General features: G+C 40.8%; 1 long non-coding RNA gene across 1 annotated transcript in view; it reads right to left on the bottom strand.

The window, feature by feature from the left end:
- The window catches only part of LOC116695699 (uncharacterized), a 20,520-nt gene extending 11,460 nt beyond the window's left edge, over positions 1-9,060 (bottom strand). The window contains exons 1-2 of the long non-coding RNA XR_004333535.1: positions 9,049-9,060; positions 6,608-6,612 (exon numbers count right to left, since the gene is read on the bottom strand). This is a non-coding gene — a long non-coding RNA (uncharacterized LOC116695699). The remainder of the gene's footprint in view (positions 1-6,607; positions 6,613-9,048) is intronic.
- Between the last annotated feature and the right edge of the window lie 647 nt (positions 9,061-9,707).

Here is a 9,707-nt window from a genome sequence, read left to right as displayed (position 1 = left end):
TGGATAATCACAGACTGAAATATGTCAACTTTTACTCAATACTATTTCAATAACCACTTCAATTTGTTTGTCAAATGCGATGAAATTGAATAAGACACCCCAAAATGAATTTGTACTTGCCACAGAGCATTGTGTGGAATCAATCATGTAATTGTGGGTAGTTTAAAAAGAACACTGATACAGGAAAACGGGTCAATTTGACCCGAGGACAGCATGAGGGTTAAAAGATAGGTCCCATAGACTGGAAGTAGAAGGGCGGGACGTCGGCTCTCTATTGTGTTTCTCAGAAGCCAGCTGTTCTTCATTGTTTCCCCATTCGTTAGTTTCCTATGAAAGATGTGGTTTGAAAAGTAAAATCCTCGTTTAATTCATTGGGATCTCCGCTGACTAACTCTGTTCTCATATTATCTGACAGGACTGGCCAATCAGAAGGGTCTATAGGTGCTGTCTTAGTGCACCGACTCTTTGCAGGTTGTGCTCTAGCTGCACATACAGTATGTAAGGATTATATTTCATACTACACAACAAGAACAAGAACCGCCTATAGGAGGGTCCGCACGCATGCAGTCTACTCAGAAAGGAAGTAAGAAAGAGAAAGAGAGAGAGAGAGGGACTATAAAATATACAATATAAAGACTTAAGAACTTTCAAAATTTGAAAAACACATACCATGCTTCACTGCTCACATTGAGGAGAAAAAAACTTTTTTTTTTTTATTAGGGGGAGATAAAAGTATGGCATGGCTAGCAGCAAAATATGTCCTCTCCTGCCACAAGCCAGCGCAAAATAAGTAGATAATTGTACATATTATCATTATTATTCTTTTTTTCTTGTTTTTTTTTGTTTTAGTGTTTCATCTCTCTTCATTATCATCGGCATGATATCATAATTCTCTTGTTTACTTGTATGATTATATCAGATGTATTTACTCATTGTTCTTGTTTGCATGTTTGCTCTTATTCTTTGGCAACACAAATGTGTTGATTTTGTCATGCGAATAAAGAAAATCAAAATTGAGAGAGAGAGAGAGAGAGAGAAAGAGTGAAAATATATTCCGATACAACACCACCATAAAACTCTGATTGCAGTCATGTAGAAAGATAAGTACACCACCCACAGCCGGCTACACACAAAAATACACACGCACACATTCTCCGACAATATTCGTGTTTTCACACATGGTCAAAATAATGTAGTCATAGCTGTGGGCTGTATAACTTAGAATGTGGTGATCCATTTATTCACAGTTCTGTGTATACTGCGAATATAAAAATAAAAATGTAATACAAGGGTAAAGTTCAACCGAAACAGTGAGAGGGAAAAAAAATGAGAGATGTGTCACATGTCTCACTGAAAACAGCGCTCTCGCTCCCTGCTTAAATCCCAAACCGGTAACAACAATGGAGCAACAGAAAAATTATGCATGGTGCGTTCAGGGTTACAGCTACCCTCGCCACTGGAGCTCTCCATCGGCAGCCACTGTAGTGGGTGAACACAGGGCTGAGGGTGTCATTGGTACCTAATGATGCATGCATTCATACATTTAAAATACTGTGGTGAGACTCAATATCATCTATGCTGTGGTTACTTACTTTTTTTTTTTTGTATATATATGTTTATTCAGAATGTGTGTCCATACAGAATCTACATCAAGGACAACATTCTTCTTTTTTTTTCCCTTTTTTTTTCTCCTTTTCCACTCCCCCCCCCCACCCAAAAAGAAGAAAAAAAAAAAAAGAGAAAAAGAAGAGAATACACCACCCACCCACCCACTCTCCTATGCGTAGCAACACACTTAATACCATTATATTTAGCACTATCCATATTCTTAAAAGGTCGATAAAGAGTAAAGGATCCAACAAAATATTAGAGGAATGAACAGACAGTATGATCACTCCAGACAGTCTCTCAGGTCTAGGCTGGTAAGAATGTCCAGGAAGGGAGTCCATATCTGGTCGTACTTAGCCAATGTCCCCCGTATTGAATGGAGAATCTTTTCAGGCGTGCAGCACGACAACAGTTCGTTGATCCATGTTTTTGGTTTGAGGCTCCATAGATTTCCAATTTTTAAGTATACACTTTTTTGCTGCAGATTGCTATTAAAATAAGTATTTCTTACAGGAATTTAATTTCAAAGACATAACATCTCCAAGTATCCATATCCTAGGGTCTAGGGTGGTTACTTACTTTTGCCATATTATTTAATTACATAATTCTATTTGATTCACGTCACTTATTCACTTACATTGCAGTATTTTTGTACTATAACCACCTAACTTTACTTAAAAATATCTTTTATATAATTCCACTTTACATTCATTCAGTCCTTTTTGCACTTGCCTGTTGTTGTTTTACTGTAGAAAAAGGCTGCTGTAACAAGGGAATTTCCCCATATCTAATCTAATCTAATGCACAAAGTGATAAAGCCAATGTTTATGTTGCTCAGAAACATTCTAGCACATTATTGGTAATATATACCCGTAAGTACACAAATGTGATTTGCAGTGATGACTCAATTTTAGAATAAACGATGGAGCTGCTGCAGTTATTGGTGGAGTAGCAGATGAGGGCTCCCTTCCCCAGTAGGAGAGTCTCTGGGCTGTGCAGTGTTGGGCTGTGGGTCTTCCAGATATTTCCTAAGTGCATCTAAAAAGTTATGTAATACATAAATGTACTATAGCCATGGTTCATCCTGTACACAAAATGGTCATGATCCTGGGTTTTAATAGTTTCCTGTTTGATTTTGTATCCTCACTTCTGTGTCATGTCTTTGTTCTTGTGAAACGTCCTCTTCTGTGGCCAAAGTACTGTCTCAATACACAAGTTTTGCCAAGAACAAAAAAAACATTGAGCTTGTTGTGGTATTGTACAGGGCGGATGTGGCTCAGTGGTAGAGCGGTTGTCTGCCAATCGGAAGGTTGGTGGTTCGATCCCTGGCCCTGCAGTCCCACGTTGAAGTGTCATTGGGCAAGACACTGAACCCCGAGTTGACCCCGGTGCTGCACATCGGAGTGTGAATGTGTGTGAGTGTTTATCTGATGAGCAGGTGGCACCTTGTACGGCAGCCTCGGCCACAGTGTATGAATGTGTGTGAATGGTGAATGTGTCCCGTATGATGTGAAAGTGCTTTCAGTAGTCGTTAAGACTAGAAAAGCGCTGTATAAATACAGCTGATTTATCATTGATAATCAACATATTAACTCAACAACATTTTAACTTCTTTAAAAGTTATCTAGTGATTTTGTTGCTTGTGTTCTTCACTAGGTTGCACCTGGTTGTTGATTCGATATAATGGCGATGGTTGTCTCTCATTGTTGCCCTGCAGGCGAGCGTCCGTATTTACTATACCTACAGGGACAGTGAAGCGCACAACATCATGTTAACAAGTGGTCGCGCATGTGCTGAGAGGTTTATGCCTCGACGAAGAGGTCAAGGGTTCAAATCCGACCCGTGACGATTTCCTCCATGTTTCTCCCCCCCCCCACCCCAAGCCCAAAAAAATAATCTTAAAAAAAACAAGTATCAACCAGTTAGTCAAAGAGAACTTTCCTTCGGTATGATTATTACAGGGACCTTTCAACTCAAAGTGCAGTGATCGGAAGGACTACTGCGGAGCAGAGGAGGTGTTATATATGCCCGGGAGCTGGAAATGAACTTGTTCAACAAACACAAACTACAAAATCTCAGTTATTGTGTGCAGCTGTACAGTGAATTGGTTCATCTCCTAAACCTCGGTATGTCTGCCTATATGACACATTCTTTCTCTAACACGCATAGCCGAGCGACACTGGAGAATTTGCTGTAAAAAACGACTGTTTTCATCTTCTGATGCCAATCAAAATAGCAAGGAGAGCCCACTGTGATGGTGGGCGATGCCTCATTATTGTTGACCTCCTTCCCTCTTGCTCTTACAGTTTAGAAACATTTTCTTTTTTCATCTTCCCCCCGTCTGTCTCTGTCTCACACACACATACATACACACACAGGCCTTTGTTAAAGACCTTTAGATTTGTTGAAAGTCTTGCAGAAGTTATTTTTCTGCATACAGTATGTATACACTGTACATGGTTCAAGATACATGTCCTCTCTCGTTTCATGTCTTTTCTTCAGACAGCCTGCCGTAGGACAGTTCCAAGCGTACCGATTAGTCTGTCCGTTGTCATAGTCACACTGCGCTTCTTTGGTGCATTGCAGTGCACGTTTCCTGCCCCAAGCATGTTGAGTGTGAGCATGACTGGACAGTGGAGTTGTGTTGGGAAAGTGTCCCCTGCATTGGCATCAAGATTAATTCACACACAAGGCGATTTCAAAATACTCCACAATCATTTAAACTCTAAAAGGAATCAGAAACAAAGATTTACTAGAGAAAAGTTAGAACTTAATGGATGTTGGAAAATGCCTCAATCAGAACAAATCACTAACTAATTAATAAAGAAAGTGAAATACAACACGTGATACATAATAATACAATAAGAGGTTTGGTAAAATGACCATTATTCCCTTAATGCTTCAGTCCAAGCTATTGAGCATACAAGCCCATTATCAGATATTGGATCTTATGTTAAATTACTATTTAAGTGACAGACATTTACTATGTAATACATCCATTGCTACTGCAGTACAGTGAACAAGCATGTACCCCACAAACACACACACACACACACACACACACACACACACACACACACACACACACAGGTGCCTATGTCCCACAGTGACAGACTCATGCATTAATTAATACTGAAAAAGTATTAGTGCTCCGGACCAGGTGTGTGTGTGTGTGTGTGTGTGTGTGTGTGTGTGTGTGTGTGTGTGTGTGTGTGAGAGAGAGAGAGAGAGAGAGAGAGAGAGAGAGAGAGAGAGAGAGAGAGAAAATGTATGAGTCTCCCACTGTGAGATGTATGCACCTGTGCGTGTGGGTGTGTGTAGCGTGGCTGGTGGAGGTAATGGCGGAGCATTCTGAATGAGTAAGAGGCAACAGTGCTGATGTGGTGTTGTGGCCTTTGGCACTGCACTTAAATGGGCTCATTCTTTGTAGCTAATCTCACACCTTCTCTAACACACACACACACACACACACATACACACACACACGATAAAAGCAAAGTGAGAAAAGTTAGGATCCAAATGTAAAAACTTCTCTTCCATTGTCTTTTCAGCATTAATGGGACCATGTCCACATTAATGCCACAATAACAGCTGCTATTGTTCTCATGTAGTTTTCGGAGGCTTTAGTGTTCTTTCTAAGAGCTAGATGTGGATCGATACCACTCTGATGTCCCTACCCAGTGAAGAGATATGTCCAGTTGTCCACTCGGCTCGATGAAGATGTCAGTGACGTGTCCAGGAGGCTGTGGAACGGGACCCAGGGCAAGGCTGGGTGACATTAAGTCAGAGAGGCTCCGACATGACGTTATCTTCTGCCTCATTCCTAGAAGTGGTGAATTTACAGCCCACAGCAACGTAGCGGCTTGTTTGATACCTAGTTTGGGCAAAATAGTAAGCCAATTTATAGAGTTGCCTCTTACTGAAACATTGAATTCAGGTTGAGCTTTTATTGTGAAAGGCAGACACAGAGGGAGTGAAGCTAGCGCTATGCGCTGCCGTTGTCAATAGGACAGATTACGACGCATCCGTGTTTCTGTTTTATTACCCTTAGCTACAGTCGTTAGCACACATTCACTCAGAGGGCTAGCTTTGCTCATTTACTTTATTACGTGAGCATAATAAAATAAACCCAAAATGGCCGCCAAACCGAATTTAAAAATCTGCCAGTTCAATAAAAAAGGAACTAATAGTTCCTAGCTCTTGTTGATCTTGGTCCCCCTTTCAACACCCCCATTGATGTAAAGCCACGAGGCCAGCCACGCCAAAACACTATATTATATACTACACTATATATACTAGATCAATATCAAATGGAAAATAATCTCAAAATGAATTAGCACAACATGGTGTCAACATAAAAAAGCAATTTCAAGTCAGAGAGCAGAGTTCACAATATTTTCACTCTGGAAACACTCGCTCATTCTTCGGGAGTGTTTCAACCACCATCTTTTTTTTCCTAAACTTAACCGTCAAGTGTCATATCCACATGATACTCATTTTTTTCGGGCCAATCTCCACTACCACGGCCCCCTGAAAGGACCAGCATCCGGCTGTGCCTGTACCCAGCTCACAGTCACCTATTGGCGGCTAAACAACTGCCGCTGTTAGCTCGCGTCCTGGAGCTCTGTGCCGAAAATACAACCGGCAACTGTTAAGGGGATTTTATTGTTCTATGACTCTATAGACTGTTCACGTTACAGTGCTTCACTTACTTTAAAATGCTTCTATTTTTGATATATGATATGTGGTTTAATGATGCAGAAGAATTGGTCACTGTATTGTTGTGCAGAGGCAGGGATATGTAGACCCCACACATCCCCCTCTGGAAACACACCCTAGATATCTAACCCTACTCCTTGCTTCTCAAACATGGAAGAGCAAGAAAATAGAACTAGTTTGGACTTTGTTACTTCTGGGAAGGGAAACAGGAGAGTAGCCCTGGTGAGATAAACCACATTGCAAATGTGTTAGCACTGCTTAGCGTACCATTTGTCAATACCCAGTCTGCCTGAGGTACTGGACCCACTTAATGTTTCATGCATTGTGTGGGACTGACTTCCATGGCTGCCAACAACCGCAGACAACCCACAAGGACAAACACTAATACACACATAGCACGGCATACAACAATATAAGATCTCACACACACAACCTGAAACCCTGCTATGAGTTTTGTAACAAATGCAATGCCACATGAACTATGTTTAGTATCAACATAATGAGGGAATGTTTTAATAAACATATCTTCCATTCAAAAGGTTTAATGACATCATAGTTTTATTTACTATTTCCTATATCTCACTCATGCTTGTTTTATGGCTTTGTTTAGGCATTTCTCCAGAACCTCTGGATCTTTTGATGATATTATGGTCTGTAGATGATGAAATCCCTAACTTCCTTTTAACTGTATGTTAAAAAATGTTTGTTTGCTCACGCTGTTGTTCTCAAAGGGCTGAGGCTAACCCTTATCCTGGCTTGTGAACGACTGAGCCTTTTGGGGATGCTCCTTTTATACCCAATCATGATCAATTATTCACTTATGGACTATTACAAATATTATTTTTTTTAGCATTCCTCAACGTTCCCAGTCTGTTGTTGCCCCTGTCTCGTTATTTTGGGAACGTGTTGCAGGCATCAAATTCTAAATGAGTCAATGTTTGCAAAAACCTCTTTTGAAACCTTTGTTACAGCCGAAATACACATTTACAAAACTGTATGTAATTTCATATACAGTATATTAATACAGTGCTATTACCATGATTAAACAATATTACATATGCAGTGAGATACTAAGACATGTGATACTAAGTAGGCTCCACTAAATAAGCTCTGAGATTAATTCACAAAGTGCCCTTTAGTTACATAAAGATCATGAATATAATGCATGCCTTTGTGTTTGTATTGTGTGTTTGTGTGTTTGTGTGTGTGTGTGTGTGTGTGTGTGTGTGTGTGTGAGAATCTCCAGTCCTCTGGAGGAGTGCCAAGTGAGATCAACTGCAGTGGAATTTCTTCACTTCCAGAGACACAAACACATTAATTACAGCCCACCCCAGCTCTCCCTCTTATCCCTGCCATCCCTTCTTCCCTTCAACTCACAGCACTCCTCTTCTGTCATCTCTCTCTGTCCGTCATTTCCACGAGAGGAACCAGAGGGAATAAGGCAAACATATGCAAAATGCTCAAACGCATGTGTTCTGCCCACTGTTTTCTATTAAAGGGAGCTTTTAAAATGTAAATTAAACATGTAAATACGAGTGGGCAGGCGTCTTTGCATCTTGAAACATGGCCCTGGGGAGTATCTGCACACTTTCATCTTCAGTTTAAACCTCTTACCATTGTGTGTGTGTGTATGTGTGATTTGTGTAAACATACATATATATATGCATTCAATACACACATGTAGGATTTCCACACTGCATAAACACCTTTAAGCATCAGTATGCAATGAAAAATAATCAGTTAGCAGCATTTCATTTTGTTCACAGTTTGCATTGGCATTCAGGAGAGCCCCAATCCCTGATGGCCTCCATTCTTCACATGAGAAATATTAGCAAGGCTAGTGATTGGCAGGTGAAAATGTTAGCATGCCCTTCATAACGCTCAGGCTGATATTACCACAGCTGCTGATTGAGAAACCACACTCGTATCCAATTACATAGGCGCACAATTCTACACATCCTGTGCTAATAAATGCCGTGGATTTGTGACTGCTTAATCTCGAGGGACACACACACACACACACACACACACACACACACACAGAATGAGATCTGCAAAGCAGAAGAGCTACTTTTTTCCTAGCCACCCACACATTTTGAGAAGAGTTAATGCAGTCAGAGCAGACAGAGAGTTGATGGCAAGGTGTTTTGATTAAGACAGAAGAAGCAAAGCAATTATATATATATAAAATCAATACAATAGTTCAACTCTGTGTTAAAGCTGTTTATTTTCCATACGTGTAGATCTCAGTACAAGCAGTAGGTACATGTCCTCTTCAATGTTTATGCTGAAATGTCCACAACTATAATTTGTGTGAGACCTGACCTGATGATCAACACCTGAACCTGACTGAGACTGCTCTTGGACTTGAATCTGATTCTGGATGTCTGGATACCCATACTTCTCTGCCTGTAAGATCACTCATGAAAAAGGGTTATTTAAAAAACAACTGCAAGAAGTCACAACCTTCAGAGCATCTGCAGCGACTGGAGAAATCCTTGCCTCCAGCAGTGAGGAAAGGGAAGCGGCATTGACACTTGCACGGCAGGAAGTTAATCCTATATTGCTATATCAGAATGGTAGCCTGAAAATCCAGACCCAAATCTGGAAAGATTAAGGGTCTGGCATTGAGTAATGAAAGTCGCCCATCTTGAGGGGTGGCACCAAGCGTGCATTTGAAAATCTCACTGCACGCAATTGGATAACACTACGACCCATCACAGCAACACACAGGGTCGTATATAGGGGTGAAAAAAAAAAAAAGAAAAAAAAATCGCGATATTTTTTGTGGCAATACTGTATCAATACACAGTCGCCAAGTATGGATCTTTTATTATATACGTGTTGGTCCGTTTGTCTGCTTGACAATCCCGTTTTGCAGCAATACTGTTGTGGTTTGGGGTTTTTGTTGGGTTTGTTTTCCGTTTCTGCCTCCCTGTGAATGTCTCAGTGTTTTCCCAGGTCCCGTGTGCTGTGTCCTGTTCCGTCCCCCCGGTAAGCGTCTGTGTTTCACTTCCTGTTTTATTTTGAAGTCGGCTTCCTGTCTTGTCTTGTCTAGCTTTACTTTGTTTGTCTGATTGCCCTGCCCCGCCCTAATGTGATTCACCTGATGTCTCACCTGTTCCTCATTACCTAATTACCTCTTGTATTTAACCCCAGTGTTTCCTCTGCTTCTTGTTGGATCATTGTTGTTTCGTCAGCCTGCCTGTTCCATGTGTTTGCTGCAACGTTCCTGATCACCCCGTGAGTTTTTCCCCCAGTGTAGTTTTCTATTGTTTTTCCATCTTGCCCTGCTCCTGTGCCTATCTTTTGGAATTTGGATTTTTTCCCCTGGTCTTTGTGCTCCTTCTTGGATCGTTTTTTGTTAACAGACTGTAATA

Source organism: Etheostoma spectabile, chromosome 9 (genome assembly GCF_008692095.1).
Source record: "Etheostoma spectabile isolate EspeVRDwgs_2016 chromosome 9, UIUC_Espe_1.0, whole genome shotgun sequence".
In the NCBI taxonomy this organism is placed as follows: domain Eukaryota; kingdom Metazoa; phylum Chordata; class Actinopteri; order Perciformes; family Percidae; genus Etheostoma; species Etheostoma spectabile.
Note: the sequence above shows the minus strand (reverse complement) of the source record. Positions and strands in the feature narration are given on the sequence as shown.